At 41.3% G+C, this 23,535-nt stretch overlaps 1 long non-coding RNA gene across 3 annotated transcripts in view; it reads left to right on the forward strand.

Moving 5' to 3' along the window:
- LOC117313913 (uncharacterized) overlaps nucleotides 1-23,535 on the forward strand; it is a 47,407-nt gene that overhangs the window by 16,709 nt on the left and 7,163 nt on the right. For 2 of the 3 annotated variants that reach the window (XR_004528526.2, XR_012323994.1), the window contains exon 2: nucleotides 19,958-20,354. This is a non-coding gene — a long non-coding RNA (uncharacterized lncRNA). The remainder of the gene's footprint in view (nucleotides 1-19,957; nucleotides 20,355-23,535) is intronic. The other variant, XR_012323995.1, reaches the window with a different exon arrangement.

Raw genomic sequence — 23,535 nt, forward strand, 5'->3', positions numbered from 1 at the left:
CATATATACACTACCAAATGTAAAATAGATGGCTAGTGGGAAGCTGCTACATAGCAAAGGGAGATCAGCTCAATGCTTTGTTACGACCTAGAGGGGTGGGATAGGGAGGGTGGGAGGGAGGCTCACGAGGGAGGGGATATGGGGATATATGTATACTCATAGCTGATTCACTTTGTTGTACAACAGAGACTGACAACATTGTAAGGCAATAATACACCAATAAAGATGTTTTTTAAATTAAAAAAAATAAAATAAAACTTGCGCTACAAATGATATTATAAAGTAAAAAGATGACCCACTGAATGAGAGAAAGAAAACTGCAAGTCCTATATCTGGTAAGGGATTTATATCCAGAATATATAAGAACTCTTACAAGTTAATAAGAAAAAGATCAATAAAGCAGGGAAGCCAAATAAAGCAATTTTTAAATGGGCAAATGATTCGAATAGAAATTTCTCCAAAGAAAATATGCAAATTGCTTATAGTCATATGAAAAGAATGCTCAACATCAGTAGTCATAAGGGAAATGCAAATCAAAACCACAATGAAGGGCTTCCCTGGTGGCGCAGTGGTTGAGAGTCCGCCTGCCAATGGAGGGGACATGGGTTCGTGCCCCGGTCTGGGAAGATCCCACATGCCACGGAGTGGCTAGGCCCATGAGCCATGGTCGTTGAGCCTGCGCATCCGGAGCCTGTGCTCCGCAATGGGAGAGGCCACAACAGTGAGAGGCCCGCGTACCGCAAAAAAAACCCCAAAAAAGCCCACAATGAAATACTACTTTATATGCACTAAGATGGCTAGAGTAAAAAAGACAACACTAAGTGTTGTCAGGATGTGGAGAAGTTGGAACTCTCATACATTGCTGGCAGAAATGTAAAATTATGAATCCACTTTGGAAAACAGTCTGGAAGTTCCTCAGAATAGTGAATATAGAGTTAATATATGAACCAACAATTCCACTGTTGAGTAATAAAAAAAATACATTCCTACAAAACTGGTACATGAATGTTCACAGGAGCATTATTTATAATAAGCAAAAGTGGAACCAACCCAAAAACTTACATTAATTCATGAATGGATAAACAAAATGTGGTGTATCCATACAATGGAATACTATTCAGCAGTAAAAAAGAAGTCTGATATATGCTACTACATAGATGAGCTGTAAAAACATTGTTTTATGTGAAGGAAGCCAACCACAAAAAACCAAATATTGTATGATCCTATTCATGTGAAATGCAAGAATAGGCAAATCCATAGCAACAGAAGGTAGAGTAGTGGTTGCTGATACCTGATGGAGGTGGAGTGGAGAAATGGGAAGCGACTGGTAATAGATACAAGGTTTTTTTTTTGTGGGTGGACAAATGTTCTCAAATTAGACTGTGGTGATAGTTTGTTGATATACTAAAATCCGTTGAATTATTTTCTTAAGTGGGTGAATTTTATAGTGTGTGAATTATATCTCAATAAAGCTGTTAAAAGAAGAAACCACATGGGCTTCCCTGGTGGCGCAGTGGTTGAGAGTCCGCCTGCCGATGCAGGGGACGTGGGTTCGTGCCCCGGTCAGGGAAGATCCCACATGCCGCGGAGCAGCTGGGCCCGAGAGCCATGGCCGCTGAGCCTGTGCGTCCGGAGCCTGTGTTCCGCAACGGGAGAGGCCACAACAGTGAGAGGCCTGCATACCCCCTCCAAAAAAAAAGAAACCACAGATAAGAGTCAATTGTATTTCTATATGCTACCAATGGACAATTGGAAATTGAAATTTAAAAAGCATTGTCAGAGAGGAGCTTCAAGATGGTGAAAGAGTAAGACATGGAAATCAACTTCCTCCCCACAAATACATCAGATATACATCTACATGTGGAACAACTCCTACGGAACACCTACTGAACACTGGCAGAAGACCTCAGACCTCCCAAAAAGCAAGAAACTCCCCACGTACCTGGGTAGGGCACAGGAAAAAAGAAAAAACAGACAAAAGAATAGGGACGGGACCTGCACCAGTGGGAGGGAGCTGTGAAGGAGGAAAGGTTTCCACCCACTAGGAAGCCCCTTTGTGGGCAGAGACTGCGGGTGGCGGAGGGGGGAGCTTTGGAGCCACAGAGGAGAGCACAGCAACAGGGGTGCAGAGGGCAAAGTGGAGAGATTCCCGCACAGAGGATCGGTGCCGACCAGCACCCACCAACCTGAGAGGCTTGTCTGCTCACCTGGGATGGATGGGGGCCGGGAGCTGAGGCTCCAGCTTCGGTCAGATCCCAGGGAGAGGCCTGGGGTTGGCTGCGTGAACACAGCCTGAAGGGGGCTAGTGTGCCACAGCTAGCCGGGAGGGAGTCTGGGAAAAGGTCTGGAACTGCCTAAGAGGCAAGAGACTTTTTCTTCTTTATTTCCTGGTGCGCGAGGAGAGGAGATTACGAACGCTGCTTAAAGGAGCTCCAGAGAAGGGCGCAAGCTGCGGCTACCAGCTCGGACCCCAGAGACGGGCATGAGTTGCTAAGGCTGCTCCTGCAGCCACCAAGAAGCCTGTGTACAAGCACAGGTCACTATCCACACCTCCCCTCCTGGGAGCCTGTGCAGCCCGCCACTGCCAGGGTCCCATGATCCGGGGACAACTTCCCCCGGAGAACACATGGCGCGCCTCAGGCTGGTGCAATGTCACGCTGGCTTCTGCCGCCGCAGGCTCGCCCCACATTCCGTACCCCTCCGTCCCCCTGCCTGAGGGAGCCAGAGCCCCATAATCAGCAGCTCCTTTAACCCCGTCCTGTCTGAGCGAAGAACAGACGCCCTCAGGCGACCTACCCGCACAGGCGGGGCCAAATCCAAAGCTGAACCCCAGGAGCTGTGCGAACAAACAAGAGAAAGGGAAATCTCTCCCAGCAGCCTCAGGAGCAGCAGATTAAGTCTCCACAGTCAACTGGATGTACCCTACATCTGTGGAATACCTGAAGAGACAATGAGTCATCCCAAATTGAGGAGGTGGACTTTGGGAGCAATGATATGTATTTTTTTTCCCTTTTTCTTTTTGTGAGTGTGTATGTGTATGCTTCTGTGTGTGATTTTGTCTGTATAGCTTTGCTTTTACCATTTGTCCTAGGGTTCTGTCTGTCCGTTTTTGTTTTTTTGTTTTCTTAGTATAATTTTCAATGTTTCTTATCATTGGTAGATTTGTTTTTTGGTTTGGTTGTTCTTTCTTTCCTTTTTTTTTTTTTTTTTTCTGTATGTGGGCCTCTCACTGTTGTGGTCTCTCCCGTTGTGGAGCACAGGCTCCGCACGCACAGGCTAAGTGGCCGTGGCTCACGGGCCTAGCCGCTCCGCGGCATGGGGGATCTTCCCAGACCGGGGCACGAACCCGTGTCCCCTGCATCAGCAGGCGGACTCTCAACCACTGCGTCACCAGAGAAGCCCTCCTTCTTTTTTTTTAATTACTTTAAATTTTTTTAATAATTATGTTTTGTTTTTTATTTTAATAACTTTTTTCTTTTCTTTTCTTCTATCTTTTTCTTTCTTTCTTTCTTTCTCCCTTTTATTCTGAGCCGTGTGGATGACAGGCTCTTGGTGCTCCAGCCAGGCGTCAGGGCTGTGCCTCTGAGGTGGGAGAGTCAAGTTCAGGACACTGGTCCACCACAGACCTACCAGCTCCATGTAATATCAAATGGGGAAAATCTCCCAGAGATCTCCATCTCAATGCAAAGACCCAGCTCCACTCAACGACCAGCAAGCTACAGCGCTGGACACCCTATGCCGAACAACTAGCAATACAGGAACACAACCCCACCCATTAGCAGAGAGGCTGCCTAAAATCATAATAAGGTCACAGACACCCCAGAACACACCACCAGACGTGGACCTGCCCACGAGAAAGACAAAATCCAGCCTCATCCACCAGAACACAGACACTAGTCCCCTCCACCAGGAAGCCTACACAACCCACTCAACCCACCTTAGCCACTGGGGGCAGACATGAAAAACAGCAGGAACTATGAACCTGCCGCCTGTGAAAGGGAGACCCCAAATACAGTAAATTAAGCAAAATGAGAAGACAAACACACAGCAGATGAAGGAGTGAGGTAAAAACCCACCAGACCTAACAAATGAAGAGGAAATAGGCAGTCTACCTGAAAAATAATTCAGAATAATAATAGTAAAGATGATCCAAAATCTTGGAAATAGAATGGAGAAAATACAAGAAACGTTTAACAAGGAACTAGAAGAACTAAAGAGCAAACAAACAATCATGAACAACACAATAAATGAAATTAAGAATTCTCTAGAAGGAATCAACAGCAGAACAACTGAGGCAGAAGAACAGATAAGTGACCTGGAAGATAAAATAGTTGAAATAAATACCACAGAGAAGAATAAAGAAAAAAGAATGAAAAGATTTCAGGACAGTCTCAGAGACCTCTGGGACAATATTAAACGCACCAACATTTGAATTACAGCGGTCCCAGAAGAAGAAGAGAAAAAGAAATGGACTGAGAAAATATTTGAAGAGCTTATACTTGAAAACTTCCCAAATATGGGAAAGGAAATAGTTAATCAAGTCCAGGAAGCACAGAGAGTCCCATACAGGATAAATCCGAGGAGAAACACACCAAGACAGATACTAATCAAACTATCAAAAATTAAATACAGGGGCTTCCCTGGTGGCACAGTGGTTGAGAGTCCGCCTGCCGATGCAGGGGGTGCGGGTTCATGCCCCGGTCCGGGAAGATCCCACAGGCCGTGGAGCAGCTAGGCCCATGAGCCATGGCCACTGAGCCTGCACGTCCAGAGCCTGTTCTCCGCAATGGGAGAGGCTCAACAGTGAGAGAACCGCGTACCACAAAAAAAATATATATATATGTATATATATATGTATATATAATACAAAGAAAAAATATTAAAAGCAGCAAGGGAACAATAACAAATAACATACAAGGGAATCCCCATGAGGTTAACAGCTGATCTTTCAGCAGAAACTCTGCAAGCCAGAAGGTAGTGGCTGGACATATTTAAAGTGATGAAAGGGAGAAACCTACAACCAAGATTACTCGACCCAGCAAGGATTTCATTCAGATTTGATGGAGAAATTAAAACCTTTACAGACAAGCAAAAGGTAAGAGAATCACCACAACCAAACCAGCTTTACAACAAATGCTAAAGGAACTTCTCTAGGCAGGAAACAGAAGAGAAGGGAAAGACCTACAATAACAAACCCAAACAGTTCCTATGGTAATAGGAACATACCTATGGATAATTACCTTAAATGTAAATGGATTAAATGCTCCAGCTAAAAGACATAGACTGGCTGAATGTATACAAAAACAAGACCCATCTATATGCTGTCTACAAGAGACCCACTTCAGACCTAGGGACACATACAGACTGAAAGTGAGGGGATGGAAAAAGATATTCCATGCAAATGGAAATCAAAAGAAAGCTGGAGTAGCAATTCTCATATCAGAGAAAATAGACTTTAAAACAAAGACTATTACAAGAGACAAAGAAGGACACTACATAATGATCAAGGGATCAATCCAAGAAGAAAATATAACAACTGTAAGCATTTATGCACCCAACATAAGAGCACCTCAATACATAAAGTAAATTCTAACATTCATAAAAGGGGAAATCAACAGAAACACAATAATAGTGCGGGACTTTAACACCCCACTTTCACCAATGGACAGATCATCCAAAATGAAAATAAGTAAGGAAACACAAGCTTTAAATGATACATTAAACAAGATGGACTTAATTGATATTTATAAGACTTTCCATCCAAAAACAACAGAATACACATTTTTCTCAAGTGCTCATGGAACACTCTCCAGGGTCACATCTTGGGTCACAAATCAAGCCTTGGTAAATTTAACAAAATCGAAATCATATCAAGTATCTTTTCTGACCACAATGCTATGAGACTAGATATCAATTACAGGAAAAAATCTGTAAAAAATACAAACACATGGAGGCTAAACAATACACTACTTAATAACTAAGAGATCACTGAGGAAATCAAAAAATAGCTAGAAACAAATGACAATGAAAACACGACGACCCAAAACCTATGGGATACAGCAAAAGCAGTTCTAAGAGGGAAGTTTATAGCAATACAATCCTACTTAAGAAACATCTCAAATAAACAATGTAACCTTACACCTAAAGCAATTAGAGAAAGAAGAGTAAAACAACCCCAAAGTTAGCAGAAGGAAAGAAATCATAAAGATCACATCAGAAATAAATGAAAAAGAAATGAAGGAAACAATTGCAAAGATCAATAGAACTAAAAGCAGGTTCTTTGAGAAGATAAACAAAATTGATAAACCATTAGCCAGACTCATCAAGAAAAAAAGGCAGAAGACTCAAATCAATAGAATTAGAAATGAAAAAGGAGGAGTAACAACTGACACTGCAGAAATACAAAGGATCATGAGAGATTACTACAAGCAACTCTATGCCAATAAAATGGATAACCTGGAAGAAATGGACAAATTCTTAGAAAAGCACAATCTTCTGAGACTGAACCAGGAAGAAATAGAAAATATGAACAGACCAATCACAAGTAATGAAATTGAAACTGATTAAAAACTTCCAACAAACAGAAGCCCAGGATCAGATGGCTTCACATGTGAATTCTATCAAACATTTAGAGAAGAGCTAACACCGATCCTTCTCAAACTCTTCCAAAATATAGCAGCAGGAGGAACACTCCCAAACTCATTCTATGAGGCCACCATCATCCTGATACCAAAACCAGACAAAGATGTCGCAAAAAAAGAAAACTACAGACCAATATCACCGATGAACATAGATGCAAAAATCCTCAACAAAATACTAGCAAACAGAATCCAACAGCACATTAAAAGGATCATACAGGGCTTCCCTGGTCGTGCAGTGGTTGAGAGTCTGCCTGCCGATGCAGGGGACATGGGTTCGTGCCCCGGTCTGGGAAGATCCCACATGCCGCGGAGCGGCTGGGCCCATGAGCCATGGCCGCTGAGCCTGCACGTCTGGAGCCTGTGCTCCGCAATGGGAGAGGCCACAGCAGTGAGAAGCCCGCGTACCCCAAAAAAAAAAAAAAAAAAAAAAAATAGGATCATACACCATGATCAAGTGGGGTTTATCCTAGGAATGCAAGGATTCTTAAATATACACAAATCAATCAATGTGATACACCATATAAACAAATTGAAGGAGAAGAACCATATGATCATCTCAATAGATGCAGAGAAAGCTTTCGACAAAATTCAACCCCCATTTATGATAAAAACCGTCCAGAAAGTAGGCATAGAGGGAACTTACCTCAACATAATAAAGGTCATATATGACAAACCCACAGCCAACATTGTCCTCAATGGTGAAAAACTGAAACCATTTCCACTAAGATCAGGAACAAGACAAGGTTGCCCACTCTCACCACTATTATTCAACATAGTTTTGGAAGTTTTAGTCACAGCAATCAGAGAGGAAAAAGAAATAAAAGAAATCCAAATCAGAAAAGAAGTAAAGCTGTCACTGTTTGCAGATGACATGATACTATACATAGAGAATCCTAAAGATGCTACCAGAAAACTACTAAAGCTAATCAATGAATTTGGTAAAGTAGCAGGATACAAAACTAATGCACAGAAATCTCTTGCATTCCTATACACTAATGATGAAAAATCTGTAAGTGAATTTAAGAAAACACTCCCATTTACCATTGCAACAAAAAGAATAAGATACCTAGGAATAAACCTACCTAAGGAGACAAAAGACCTGTATGCAGAAAACTATAAGACACTGATGAAGGAAAGATGATACCAATAGATGGAGAGATATACCATGTTCTTGGATTGGAAGAATCAACATTGTGAAAATGACTATACTACCCAAAAAACTATACTACCCAAAGCAATCTACAGATTCAGTGCAATCCCTGTCAAAGTATCATGGGCATTTTTCACAGAACTAGAACAAAAAATTTCACAATTTCTATGGAAACACAAAAGACCCAGAATAGCCAAAGCAATCTTGAGAATGAAAAACGGAGCTAGAGAAATCAGGCTCCCAGACTTCAGACAATACTACAAAACTACAGTAATCAAGACAGTGGTACTGGCACATAAAAAAGTAATCAAGACAGTGGTACTGGCACAAAAACAGAAATATAGATCAATGGAACAGGATAGAAAGCCCAGAGATAAACCCATGCACATATGGTCACCTTATCTTTGATAAAGGAGGCAAAAATATACAATGGAGAAACAACAGCCTCTTCAATAAGTGGTGCTGGGAAAACTGGACAGCTACATGTAAAAGAATGAAATTAGAACACTCCCTAACACCATACACAAAAATAAACTCAAAATGGATTAAAGAACTAAATGTAAGGCCTGACACTATCAAACTCTTAGAGGAAAACATAGGCAGAACACTCTATGACATAAATCACAGCAAGATCCTTTTTGACCCTGCTCCTAGAGAAATGGAAATAAAATCAAAAATAAACAAATGGGGCCTAATGAAACTTAAAAGCTTTTGTACAGCAAAGGAATCCATAAACAAGACGAAAAGACAACCCTCAGAATGGGGGGAAATATTTGCAAATGAAGCAACTGACAAAGGATTAATCTCCAAAATTTACAAGCATCTCATGCAGCTCAATATCAAGAAAACAAACAACCCAATCCAAAAATGCGCAGAAGACCTAAATAGACATTTCTCCAGAGAAGATATACAGATTGCCAACAAACACATGAAAGAATGCTCAACATCATTAATCATTAGAGAAATGCAAATCAAAACTACAATGCGAGGGCTTCCCTGGGGGCACAGTGGTTGAGAGTCCGCCTGCAGATGCAGGGGACACAGATTTGTGCCCCAGTCCAGGAGGATCCCACATGCCATGGAGCAGCTGGGCCCGTGGGCCATGGCCGCTGAACCTGCGCATCCGGAGCCTGTGCTCCGCAACGGGAGAGGCCACAACAGGAGAGGCCCACATACCACAAAAAAAAACCCAAAAAAACCTACAATGCAATATCATCTCACACTGGTCAGAATGGCCATCATCAAAAAATCTACAAATAATAAATGCTGGAGAGGGTGTGGAGAAAAGGGAACCCTCTTGCACTGTTGGTGGGAATGTAAGTTGATACAGCCACTATGGAGAACAGTATGGAGGTTCCTTAAAAAACTAAAAATAGAACTACCATACGACCCAGCCATCCCACTACTGGGTATATACCCTGAGAAAACCACAATTCGAAAAGAGTCATGTACCACAATGTTCATTGCATCTCTATTTACAATAGCCAGGACATGGAAGCATCCTAAGTGTCCGTTGATAGATGAATGGATAAAGAAGATGTGGCACATATATGCAATGGAATATTACTCAGCCATAAAAAGAAACAAATTTTTGTTATTTGTAGTGAGGTGGATGGACCTAGAGTCTGTCATACAGAGTGAAGTAAGTCAGAAAGAAAACCAAATACCGTATGCTAACACATATATATGGAATTTAAAAAAAAAAAGGTCATGAAGAATCTAGGGGCAAGATGGGGACAAAGACACAGACCTACTAGAGAATGTACCTGAGCACACGGGGAGGGGGAAGGGTAAGCTGGGACACAGTGACAGAGTGGTAGTGTATATATGTCCATATATACACTACCAAATGTAAAATAGATAGCTAGTGGGAAGCAGTAGCACAGCACAGGTAGATCAGCTCGGTGCTTTGTGACAAGCTAGAAAGGTGGGATAGGGAGGGTGGGACGGAGATGAAAGTGGGAGCAGATATGGGGATATATGTATATGTATAAGTGATTCACTTTGTTACACAGCAGAAACTAACACACCATTGTAAAGCAATTATACTCCAATAAAAATGTAAAAAAAAGTGTCATTAGCAATAATATAAAAATATGGATAAATTTTTAAAGGATACGAAAGACTTGTACACTGAAAACTATAAAATACTGCTGAGAAAAAGAAGATAGGTAAATGGAGAGATACACCTTCTTTATGATTGAAAGACTCAATATTATTAAGGTGTCAATTCTCCCCAAGTTTAACTACAGATTAGGTGCAGTACTAATCAAAATCCCAGCAAGCTTTTTTGAAAACATTGTCTTACTGATTCTAAAATTCACATAGAAATTCAAAGAACTAGAACAGTCAAAATAACTCTGAAAAAGAAGAACAAATTTGGAAGGCTAATGCTACCTAATCATAAGAGTTATTATAAGGCTACAGTAAATCAAAACAGTGGTTTTTTTGTTGTTTTGTTTTCGATCACACCTCATGACCTGTGGGATCTTAGTTCCCCAGTCAAGGATCGAAGCCAGGCCATGGCAGTGAAACCACTGAGTCCTAACCGCTGGACCGCCAGGGAATTCCCAAAACAGTTTATTTTTTTTATATAAATTTGTTTAATTTGTGGGGGGGGGGGGCTACGTTGGTTATTCGTTGCTGCGCGCAGGCCTTCTGTAGTTGCGCCGAGTGGGGGCTGCTCTTTGTTGTGGTGCGCGGGCTTCTCGTGACTTCTCTTGTTGCAGAGCACCAGCTCTAGGCACGCGGGCTCTATAACTCAGGCTCAGTAGTTGTAGCGCCGGGGCTTAGTTGTTCTATGGCACATGGGATCTTCCCAGACCAGGAATCGAACCCGTGGCCCCTGCATTGGCAGGCAGATTCTTAACCAGTGCGCCACCAGGGAAGTCCCAACAGTTTGGTTTTGACATAAAGATAGGCACATATATCAAAGGAACAGTATAGAGTCCCAAAAAACCCCACACATGTATAGACAATTGATTTTAACAGAGGCATAAAGGCAATTTATTGGAGAAAGGATACCATTCCAACATTGGTGCTTAGACAGTTGGACATCCATATGCAAAAATAAACAAACTTGGATCCATATCTCACACCATACAGAAACTAACTCTAGATGAATCATAGACCTAAATGTCAAACCTCAAATTATAAAATTTCTAAAAGAAAACAGAAGAAACCCTTTGTGACCTCGACTTAGGCAATAAAAGCACAGAACAAACTGATAAATTGGACTTCATCAAAATTAAAAACTCCTGCTCCTCAAATGACACTGTTAGGAAAATGAAAAAGCAAAGCATAATGTAGGAGAAAACCATTGCAACGCATATATCTGATAAAGAACTTGAATCGAGAATATGTAAAGAACTCTCAAAAATCAATAAGAAAACAGCACAATTTTTTAAATGAGTAAAGGATTTGAACAGGCATGTCATCAAAGAAGATATCCGCATGGCAAATAAGAACATGAAAAGGTGCTCAACATCATTGGTCATTGAGGAAATGCAAATATAAAATGGAACAAGATTCCACTACACACACAGCTATCAGAATAGCTAAAGTTAGAAAGACTGACCATATCAAATATTGGCAAGGATGCATTTTGCTTTCTTCTTGGTGGTGGGAGGTGCAAGATGCAATAATTTGTCTTCTGTTTTGGAGGTGATGTCCCAGACTACTTGACCCCTAAAAGTTTTATTGATGTGGTGGCCCCCAAATCTTCATAGGATTTTTCTCCCAGCCATTGTAGCACATGACAAAGACTCCATCATGCTAGCCATTTATTGCTTATTTGGTCCAATTAATATGATGTCATCAATATAGTGGACCAATGTGGTATTCTGAAGAATGTCCAGATTACTTGGATCTCTTTATTTTATAGTTTGACCGAAGTCATGAGAGTTAAGATAGCTTTGGGCAAAACTGTAAATGTGTACTGTTGTCCATTTCAAATGAATGTGAACTGTTTTTGAGATTAGGGATTGTCTAATGTTTACAAACTCTTTTAACCCTGTTGTAATATGCAAAGCATCTGTTCATTTAGTTCACACTGTTTAACCCTAGTATATGACCGAACATAAGTCAGCATATCCAAGTACCCCATGTGGTAGAGACAATTTTTGGTCATTTTATCCCTAATACAATCTAATTTCTGCCTCACCAGACAGCACTCACAACTATGTACATCTCAGAGAGAAAACTTGTATGTATACTCCATCGAAGTACAATAATTTTCCATGCTTTTTTTAAATTGAGAAAATGGTTTGTATCTAGAGAACTGGTGTTCAGATCAAAGTGCTCTCTCAACAGCAATTTATTGAATCCTCTCTATATGCCAAAACCTGTGGGTAGAAATAGAATGTACAGAAATAAATGAGATAATGTCTGCCTTTGGGAGGCTCTCAAAGTAACTGGAGAAACACTTCAAACAGTTAAGGGGTAGTACTGTATTGAACATACTGTAAAGATGGGACCAGAATGCTAAGGGAAAAGGAAGTAACTCCTCATGCCTGGAGGAGTTTAGGAAGGACATGGTACATAAGTTGAGCACTAAATAGTAACTATTTATCTGACTAAAAAGGGGGCAGGTGAGGGCATTTCCAGGCAGTGAACATTAGCCCTATTAGTGAGTTTGTTAGTAACTTTGGAGCATACTTGAAGCCAAGAGGGTTGTTCTCTCCTTTCCTACAGAGAACCAAAGCAAGTGATTAGACAGCTTTATGTGCTAGGTTATGAAAATCTGAATCTAGGTTATAGACTTTCAACAATGGAGCAGCTGCTAGCCAAGGCAGGGGCTAAGGCGAAAGACTGCCTGAAATCATTCCTTTTTTTTTTTTTTTTTTTTTTTTTTTGCGGTACGCGGGCCTCTCACTGTTGTGGCCTCTCCCGTTGCGGAGCACAGGCTCTGCAGCCAGGCTCATCGGCCATGGCTCACGGGCCCAGCCGCTCCGCGGCACGTGGGATCTTCCCGGACCGGAGCACGAACCTGTGTCCCCTGCATCGGCAGGCGGACTCTCAACCACTGCGCCACCAGGGAAGCCCTGAAATCATTCTTAAATACGTGCTCATGTGAGAATGTCTGGCTTCCTAGGGTTTGTACTGTCTAGGGTGGTGTAATAACACAGCCATCAGGAATGAGCCTCCCATTCCCTTGGAATACATTTTCACAGCTTTAAAATTCTTTTACTCCTTTACAAATTCATGAAGAATGAGGAACCCAATGACGATTTAGAGTTGGGCTCCTTGGTGGAGTGAGGGCTGCTTTTTTTCTCAAAGGATGCTTAACAACCCTTGATAGTTTGGGGCATCACAATTGAATGCTGGCAAAGTAAATTTTTTTAAAATGTTGAAAACATGATTCATACAAACACAGAATGAACATATGTCAAGATTTATTAACTTATTAATAAGGGAGCCAGTAAGTTAAAGCTGGTTATAAGAGCATGTTGAGGAACTGGGTATTCATAGACATTTATAAAAGAAAACTAGGAGTAAAAAAGGAATGTTAGAATTAAAACGTTAGATTAGATATAAAACTGGTTCATATCCAGGAGGGCATTCAAACTGTTCCCTTTGGGGTTATCTTTTCTACTGGATAATATCTAGCATATAACTTCAGAGTCTAAGCCTATACTTGATAGTAATAACAATGCTACATTCCCTTAGGTTAGGTAATGAATTAACTCTTAGATGAGACCACCATCCATCCCCAGTAATGCATTGAAAGTACATGCCACCTACCTTCTTGCCTTTTTTCCAAGTGATTTTTCTTAACAACATTTCATATTTCTTCAGCCAGGCATTTGAGTTCTCTTCCCCCACCCAGCCCACATCTGTCCCAGCATGCCTTTTTAACTCCAGCTGCCCTCTACACCTTACCATCCATGTATACCACTCTCTTCTACTTTAGAACTATTGTCCACCTTCTCCCATCAACCAAAGACCCTGCCGTTCATTGCCAGAGATCAGAGTACAACTTATCCTTCAAGGGCAAGTGCACTTGGCACTCTCTCCTCAGAATCAGTGCTGTAATAAATTGAATCACCCTTGACACCCTTCCAAATTACTTAGTACCAATCTTTCTTGGCTGGTCTAAAAAAAATGGTTTCTTGGGATTTCACTATTTTATATGCTTGGAACCTCTCTAGAGACAGCCTGCTGAAAAACTAAGTCTTCAGCTATTAAGGCATTTGGTCCTGTTTAATTGGATTTGATGGCTTGGGCACACCTGCACTAAAGCTTTCAAATGAAATGCACGTTCTGTTGCATGAGCCTAATTTAAAACTGGCCCAAGGGGACATTTTGTACAATTGGTGGAAATTTTGTGGTATCATGTTGAGACTTAAAATGAGTAAATTCAGCTTTGACAGATTTTTTTTTTTTTCTTTTTGGCTGCATTGGGTCTTCGTTGCTACACGTGGGCTTCTCTCTAATTGCGGAGAGCAGGGGCTACTCTTCATTGTGTGCACAGGCTTCTCATTGCGGTGGCTTCTCTTGTTGCGGAGCACGGGCTCTAGGCACACTGGCTTCAATGGTTGTAGTTTGCAGGCTCTAGAGCGCAGGCTCAGTAGTTGTGGCACACAGGCTTAGTTGCTCTGCAGCATGTGGGATCTTCCCGGACAAGGGCTTGAACCCATGTCCCCTGCATTGGTAGGCAGATTCTTAACCACTGCGCCACCAGAGAAGCCCTTGACTGAATTTTTTTTTTAACATCTTTATTGGGGTATAATTGCTTTACAATTTGACTGAATTTTTGATGCAAAAAAAAAATCAAGGAACTTTGGAAATGGGGCCACAAAAAGGATGATATACCATTAATTCTGGCAGTCGATAATGGGACAACTGCATATCCACATGCAAAAGAATGAATTTGTTATACTAAGTGAAGTAAGCCAGACAAAGATAAATATCATATGATATCGCTTATACATGGAATCTAAAAAAAATAATACAAATGAACTTATTTACAAAATAGAAATAGACTCACAGACATAGAAAACAAACACAGTTACCAAAGGGAAAAGAGGGGTGAGGGATAAATGAGGCATTTCAGATTAAAATGTACAAACTACTATATATAAAATAGATAACCAACAAAGACCTACTGTATAGCACAGGGAACTATACTCAATGTCTTGTAATAACCTATAATGGACAAAATAACGTAAAAAAAGAATATATATATTTATGTATATGTATAAGTGAATCACTTTGCTGTACATCTGAAACTAACACAACGTTATAAATCAACTCTATTTCAGTAAGGAAAAATTTTAATGCAAAAAAAAAAAAAGAAAGAATGAATTTGAACTACTATCTCACGAAATTAACTCAGAATGGACCAAAGACCTACATAAAACTGTAAAACTCTTAGATGAAAACATAGGTGTAAATCTTCATGACCATGAATTTGTCAATGTTTTCTTAGATATGGTACCAAAAGTACAAGTAAAAGAAAAAAAAAACTGGACTTCATCAAAATTTATAACTTTTGTGCTTCAAAGGACACCACCAAGAAACTGAACCCACATATAGGAGAAAATATTTGCAAATCATATATCTGATAATGGACATGTATCTAGACTATATAAACTCTTACAACTTAATAATGAAAGATAACCCGTTAAAAATGGACAAAGGACTTGAATAGACATTTCTACAAAGAAGATATTAAAGTGGCTAATAAGCACATGAAAAGACACTCAGCATCATTAGTCATTATGGAAATGGAAATCAAAACCAAATGAGATACTACTTCATACCCCCTGGGGCGGCTGTAATAAAAAAGACAGATAATAACTGTTGTTTAGAATGTGGAGAAATTGAAACCCTTATACACTGCTGAGGGAAGATAAAATGGTAGAGCCACTTTGGAAAACAGTCTGGCAACTACTCAAAAGGTTAAACGTAGAGCTACTATTTGACCCAGCAATTCCACTCCTAGGTATATACCAAGAGGAATGTATATGTATGTCTACACAAAAGCTTTTATTTGGGTCATAATAACACTATTCATAATAGCCAAAAAGTGGAAACAATCCAAATTTCCATCAGCTGAAGAATGGATGAACAATTGTGGTATACCCATCAATTAAATGTTATTCCTCTATAAAAAGGAATGCAATACTGATACGTGCTACAATAATAGATTAACCTTAAAAACATGCTAAATGAAAGAAGTCAGTCACCAAACACCACATATTGTGTGATTTCATTTATGTAAAGTGGCCAGAATAGGCAAGTCTCTAGAGACAGAAAGTAGAGTGGTGGTTGCCTGTGGCTGGGGGAGATAGAATGAGGAAATGGGGAGCAACTGCTAATAAGTTCAGAGTTTTTAAGAGGGTAACAAAATGGCCTAATATTAGATTGTGGTGAAGATTGCACCACACTATGAATATACTAAAAAGAGTTGAATAGTTGTGATAGAGACCATGTGGTCCACAAAGCCTAATATATTTACTATTGAGCTCTTTACAGGAAAGTTTGCCAATTTCTCCCTTATAGTAAGTTTTAAATTGAAATGTGTGAGTCCTCCAACTCTTTTCTTCTTTGTAAAAATTGTTTTGGCTATCCTGGGTCCTTTGCATTTCCATATAATTTTTTTTTTTTTTTTGCGGTACGCGGGCCTCTCACTGTTGTGGCCTCTCCGGTTGTGGAGCGCAGGCTCCGGACTCACAGGCTCATCGGCCATGGCTCACGGGCCCAGCCGCTCCGTGGCATGTGGGATCTTCCCGGACCGGAGCACGAACCCTTGTCCCCTGCATCGGCAGGCGGACTCCCCAGGCGGACTCCCAACCACTGCGCCACCAGGGAAGCCCATCCATATAAATTTTAAGATCAGCTTGTCAATTTTTCCAGAAAGGTCTGCTGGATTTTGATAGTGATTGTGTTAAATTTATAAGTCAAATTGAGGAGATCATTTTTTAATTAATCTCATATTGTCCGATATTTTACTGGTGAAAACCTCTTCAACTGTCTTATGTGTCCTTTTGATAAGAACTATATAATTTTTGACCACTGCCTTGCTTTCTGGCATAAATTATTCAAGCTCATTTCATAATTGTTCTTGTCACAGCCAAGGAGTTCTGGTTCTTTCAGTGGAGTCAATATTTTGGTTCTTGGTACATTGCTATTGGGGATGTTACTGCTCCAAAGCCCTCTCAGTGCACAGAGCTAGGGTATATTTGAATATAAATAAATAAATAAATAGATACATACATAAGTAAATCCCCTATATACACACACATACACATTTATATCTATTTATTATTTATGTCATTGTATGTGTATATTTGTTTTCTTTTCTTTTCTTTTTTTTTTTCCGGTACGCGGGCCTCTCATTGTTGTGGCCTCTCCCGTTGTGGAGCACAGGCTCCGGACGCGCAGGCTCAGCGGCTGTGGCTCACGGGCCCAGCCACTCCGCGGCATGTGGGATCTTCCCCGACCGGGGCACGAACCCGTGTCCCCTGCATCGGCAGGCGGACTCTCAACCACTGCGCCACCAGGGAAGCCCTGTATGTGTATATTTGTATATTATATATGTATATACCTATATTAACATTCATGAGTAGTTCACACTGAATCCGCTAGTTCTAATCCAATACCGCAGAGTTCTTCCAGTTTTCTTCATTTCCATATTTGTTACTCCCTTCTTTGCAATGAGAAACCTGGCTTACATATTCTGTGATATACCTATATGTTTATATATTTTATATAAATAGATAGTTATAGCTGTGTCTGTATCTATACACTATATACTATATTAGTCTATATATATTTATGTATGGTAGGATTGGACTTTCCACCATCTCTGTGACTATCAGAGACAGACTGTCTTCTTTCCTCATGTTCTAACTGGGACCCCAAGCGGTCAAGGAACATTCCCAAGATCATTCTATTAGTGATGGACACAGGCCTTGCTGAACACAGGCCTCCCCACCCCCTGATGGGTTTGATTGTTTCCTGTGATTCCACAGCAAGCATAGACCTGACTCCGAGTAGGAGGATGTCTTAGGTTGGCTGCCCTTGAAACAGACTCTGAGCTGCAGAGAGTTTGTTCCACAAACTTGTACAGCAAGTCTGTTAGAGAACATGCTCAGTAGACACAACTGTAAGGGGCAAAGGAGACAGAACTGGGCAGGAGGAGAAGCCAACCAAGGTTGGAAATGAGACCTCAGATCACCCTACAAGCAGATCTGGAGCTGGGGTAGCCCCCGAAGTTGACTCAAGTTGTGAGATGAGGAGCTGGCTTTTTTATCTCCACATCAGCCCACCATTGGCTATGGGCTGGCCCCTGGAACGGGGCATAGCCTGCATGGCCAGTTCCCTGTAGCTGAGGGCAGTTTCCAGTGAGAAGTGCAGCTATGAACTGTCAACAATTAATACAGCAGCTGAGGGATGGGTGCGTCAGCTCTGAAGAGGGGATGGGATAGAGCCCCACAGAATCCACTAGAGGGAAAGAAGTCTAGCCTGCAGGCAGTGATGTCAGACAAGTATTCAGCATCGCACAGGAGGTGGAGCTCAAGGAGCAGAATTAGAACAGGCAAGGACAGCTGGCATTTTGGCGCTAGAAACGGGTCCTGGGAACAGCTTACTGGGCATGAAGAGAGCACATGGTGTGAGAAGGTTCTGAGCTGGACCTTTTACTTCAGGGCTGTGTGTTTAGGGGCTGAATGGTCCAAGTAAAAAGAAATCGCAGGATCTCTCTGAGTTGCTTCCTTTCAGTTCATCAACTTCAAGTGGCAGTTGTGATTTAGTTATGTGTTGCTTTCCTCCTTGAGTATTGAACTTAAGACAGTTGATAAATTGACCTCATAAAAAAATATAAGCTCAAGGGGAATTCCCTGGCTGTCCAGTGGTTAAGACTTGGGCTTGGGACTTCCCTGGTGGTGCAGTGGTTAAGAATCCATCTGCCAATGCAGGGAACACAGGTTTGATCCCTGGTCCGGGAAGATCCCACATGCCACGGAGCAACTACGCCTGCGCGCCACAATTACTGAGCCTGTGCTCCTAGAGTCCATTCTCCACAACAAGAGAAGCCCCCGCTCGCCGCAACAAGAGAAAGCCTGCACGCAGTAACCAAAACCCAACACAGCCAAAAAAAAGACTTGGGCTTTAACTGCCGTGGACCCAAGTTCAATCCCTGGTTGGGGAACTAAGGTCCCACAAGCTGTGCAGTGTGGCAAAAAAATTCTGATTTTTACAATGGAGTCTTAGTCTGAGACTGGTTATGATCCTTGGATACTTCTACCAGCCACTTAAAGACAACATAAAATTGTGTTGATGCTACTCTGAGGTCAGCTCAGCCCACAGGTAAGTCCTAGAAGGAGGTACTTTTCTGTTCTAGTCAGGAGTCTTTTCTGTGGGATTTGTACCCATTCTCCCCGTATCACATGGGGTTCACTTCCTTCTTGTGCTGAATCCACTTGTGTCTAATCCATTGACTATTCTCTCAGCCCCTCTCTGCATTAACTCTGTTCCATGGGAGAGCCCAGAGGACACTCCTTTTATCAAAGCAGTCAAGAATGCACTAGTAGGGACTTCCCTGGTGGCTCAGTGGTTAAGACTCCGCACTCCCAATGCAGGGGGCCCGGATTCAATGCCTGGTCAGGGAACTAGATCCCACATACATGCCGCAGCTAAGAGTTCTCATGCCACAACTAAGGAACCGGTGAGCTGCAACTAAGGAGCCCACCTGCCGCAACTAAGACCCAGCACAACCAAATTAATCAATCAATCAATTAATTAATTTTTTTTTAAAAAGAAAAGAATGCACTGGCGAGGGGCTTCCCTGGTGGTCCAGTGGTTAAGACTCTGTGCTTCCAATGCAGGGGGTGTGGGTATGATCCCTGGTCAGGGAACTAAAAATCGGATATGTCTCGCAGAGTGGCCAAAAAAAAAAAAAAAAAAAATGCACTGGTGAGAGAGACACCAGCATCAAGGAAAAACAGTGGTGACTGGTCTACGGAGGCTGGGGCTAACAGTAGGAGATGCTCTTAGACTATCAGCTTCATCATAGGTTGCAAAGATAATAGAGGCCAAGTGGTATAGCACTTAACTCTAAGAAGAAAAGTGAGCACAATTATTTTAATTAAAGAAATGCAGAAAGCTCTACAACTGGTTAATAGAAATGGGGTATAGTCATCATCTTACTTCATCTTCCCAGCAGCCCGGTGAAGCCATTTTACAGAGAAGCAAATCAATGCTGGGAAGGACCAATACCTTTGCCCAAGATCCACTGAAAGAGGCAGACCTGGACTCAACTGCATGGCCACCTGTCACCCAAGTCCAAGCATTAGCATCACACCATGCTGCTTATGGAAGAAGTGTGAGACACAGTTCCAACCCCTCCAGTAGCTAACAGGTCTCTGGGAGACAGGATCAGTATGAACAGATTCAGAGGAGGAACAGAGATAATGTTTGTTGAAACTTGATTCTATGGGATTTTCATCAGAACTCAGAGGTTGGCACTTACCGCACGGACCTACTGTATGGAGCAGGTGGATTGGTCAGCACAAGGGGGTGCTGTGGTGCATCGCCCAAATTCCCCTTCTGGACCCAAGGTACTTATCTCACTAGCTGCCTGTGGGTTCTAATCACAGGACATAGAGCTTCTGAAATTCCATACCATGCTCAATGCTTGGCTTCATCATAGCACTAGTGCTCCTTTAAAATTGTGTGGTGGATCATCTTCTAACCTTGAACACTGACTGTAAACTCATTTTCTTCCTTTACTTTCTCAGAGAATTGCAGGTCAGCTACTTGCAAAAGTTCCTTTATCTTTGCCCTGGCATCTGCTTTGTTTCCCTTCAGGAAGCTCTCCTGCTCTGTGTCTGAACTGTAACCCAGAGTCATGATAAATACATTTATAGCATGTGCTATACTGAAAAAAAACCCAACAAATTAGCTTCCTCAAAAAATTAGACATAGAATTACCAAATAATTCAGCAATTTCACTTCTGGGTACATACCCAAAAGAATTGAAAGCAGGAAATCAAACAGATATTTGTACACCAATGTTCATAGCAGCATTATTCACACTAGCCAAAAAGTGGAAACAACCCAAATATCTATGAATGGATGAATAAATAAACAAAATATGGTTGGGATATTAATCAGCTATAAAAAGGAATGAAGTTCTGATAATGCTACAAATGGATGAACCGTGAACATATTATGCTAAGTGAAATTAGACACAAAATGACAAATATTATATGATTGCACTTATATGAGGTACCTTTAATAGACAAATTCATAGAGAAAAAAGTAGAATAGTGGTTTTACAATAGCCAAGACATGGAAACAACCTAAATGTCCATTGACAGATAACTAGATAAAGAAGATGTGGTATATATACACAATGGAATATTAGTCATTAAAAAGAATGAAATAATGCCATTTGCAGCAACATGGATGACTTAGAGATTATCATACTAAGCGAAGTATGTCAGAAAGAGAAAGACAAATACCATATGATATCACTTGTACATGGAATCTAAAATACAACACAAATGAACACATCTACAAAACAAAAACAGACTCACAGATATAGAGAACAGACTTGTGGTTGCCAAGGTGGGTGGGAGGGAAGGGCTGGGAGTTTGGGATTAGTAGATGCAAACTATTGTATATAGGATGGGTAAACAACAAGGTCCTACTGTATAGCACAGGGAACTATATTCAATATCCTGTGAGAAACCATAGTAGAAAAGAGTATGAAAAAGAAAAGAAAAAAAATATATATATATATAACTGAGTCACTTTGCTGTACAGCAGAAATTAAACATAACATTGTAAATCAACTATACTTCAATAATTTTTTTTTTTTTAAGTAAAATTGTGGTTACCAGGGCCTGGGGGAGAGGTGAGTGGAAGTTACTGTTTAATGGGTGCACAGTTTCAGTTTGAGATGATGAAAAAGTTCTGGAGATGGATAGTGGTGATGGTTGCACAACAATGTGAATGTACTTAATGCCACTGAACTATACACCTAAATACAGCACATGCTATAAATGTATTTTCTTCATAACCTTGGAACTGCAACTTTAGTTCATTTACAAGATAGAAAATGTCAGCTATATAATCCAGTTGCTAACACCAATCTTCTCTGTCATTAAATCAGATCAGATTTACCTATTGTCAGAAAACATCTGTTTATTTTTTACATCAAATAAATGTGTTAATACCTATTTCAAGGAACATGACAGTAACCACTAGGAAATAAATAAATCTTATAAATCAGATTATTAAAATCTATCTAGTTTAAAGTGATATAGTTCTTGGGCTTCCCTGGTGGTGCAGTGGGCTTCCCTGATGGCGCAGTGGGCTTCCCTGGTGGCACAGTGGTTAAGAATGTGCCTGCCAATGCAGGGGACACGGGTTTCAGCCCTGGTCCAGGAAGATCCTCCATGCCACGGAGCAACTAAGCCCGTGTGCCACAACTACTGAAGCCCACGCGCCTAGAGTCTGTGCTCCACAACAAGAGAAGCCACCGCAATGAGAAGCCCATGCACCACAACGAAGAGTAGCCCCTGCTCGCCGCAACTAGAGAAAGCCCCCGTGCAGCACCGAAGACCCAATGCAGCCAAAAATAAATAAATAAATAAATAAAATAAAGTGATATAGATCTAATATAATTAAGTTATCCATTTTATAATCTTACTAAAAATAAGATAATACATCAATATATTGTTTCTTACTAATTTCTAATAATGCAATGTAATGTGTAGCTAAAATTATACATTACTTGTAAAACAAGGAGTATGATGAATGAATGCATGGTTTCCCTGGGTAAAGAGTACATATGTGTATGTGGATGTGATTCAAATTCTAGTGTTTAGCTTTTTAAAAAAATTAATAAAAATCAAGTATAAAAACAGTAAATAACTCCATTATAGGCAATCTTTTCCTATTTAATGAAAGAGAAAAGTATTTACTGCTAAACACTAATTAAACTAGCACGTAATTTCATTTTTTTTTTTTGGTCGATAGAAAGTAGACAATATTTAACAATTTTTAGGGAGTTCCCTTGCTGTCCAGTGGTAGCACTCGGTGCTTTCACTGCCGTGGCCAGGGTTCAGTCCCTGGTCAGGGAAATAAGATCCCGCAAGCTACATGACGTGGCCGGAACAAAACCAATTTTTTTTTTTTTTTTTTTTTTTTTTGCGGTACGCGGGCCTCTCACTGTTGTGGCCTCTCCCGTTGCGGAGCACAGGCTCCGGACGCGCAGGCTCAGTGGCCATGGCTCACGGGCCCAGCCGCTTTGCGGCATGTGGGATCTTCCCGGACCGGGGCACGAACCCGCGTCCCCTGCATCGGCAGGCGGACTCTCAACCACTGCGCCACCAGGGAAGCCCCAAAACCAATTTTTAAAACAATAAGGATTTACCATTATAACAAATACTTAATGATATGATTTTTTTTTTTTTTTTGGCTGCGTTTTGGGTCTTCATTGCTGCGCGGGGGCTTTCTCTAGTTGCGGCGAACGGGTGCTACTTTCGCCACGGTGCTCGGGCTTCTCATTGAGGTGGCTTCTCTTGTTGCAGAGCACGGGATCTAGGCGAACGGGCTTCAGTAGTTGTGGCTCGCGGGCTCAGTAGTTGTGGCTCGCGGGCTCCAGAGCGCAGGCTCAGTAGCTGTGGCACACGGGCTTAGTTGCTCCATGGCATATGGGATCTTCCCAGACCAGAGCTCAAACCCGTGTGCCCTGCATTGGCAGGTGGATTCTCAACCACTGTGCCACCA

This window comes from Tursiops truncatus, chromosome 10, assembly GCF_011762595.2.
Source record: "Tursiops truncatus isolate mTurTru1 chromosome 10, mTurTru1.mat.Y, whole genome shotgun sequence".
NCBI lineage: Eukaryota > Metazoa > Chordata > Mammalia > Artiodactyla > Delphinidae > Tursiops > Tursiops truncatus.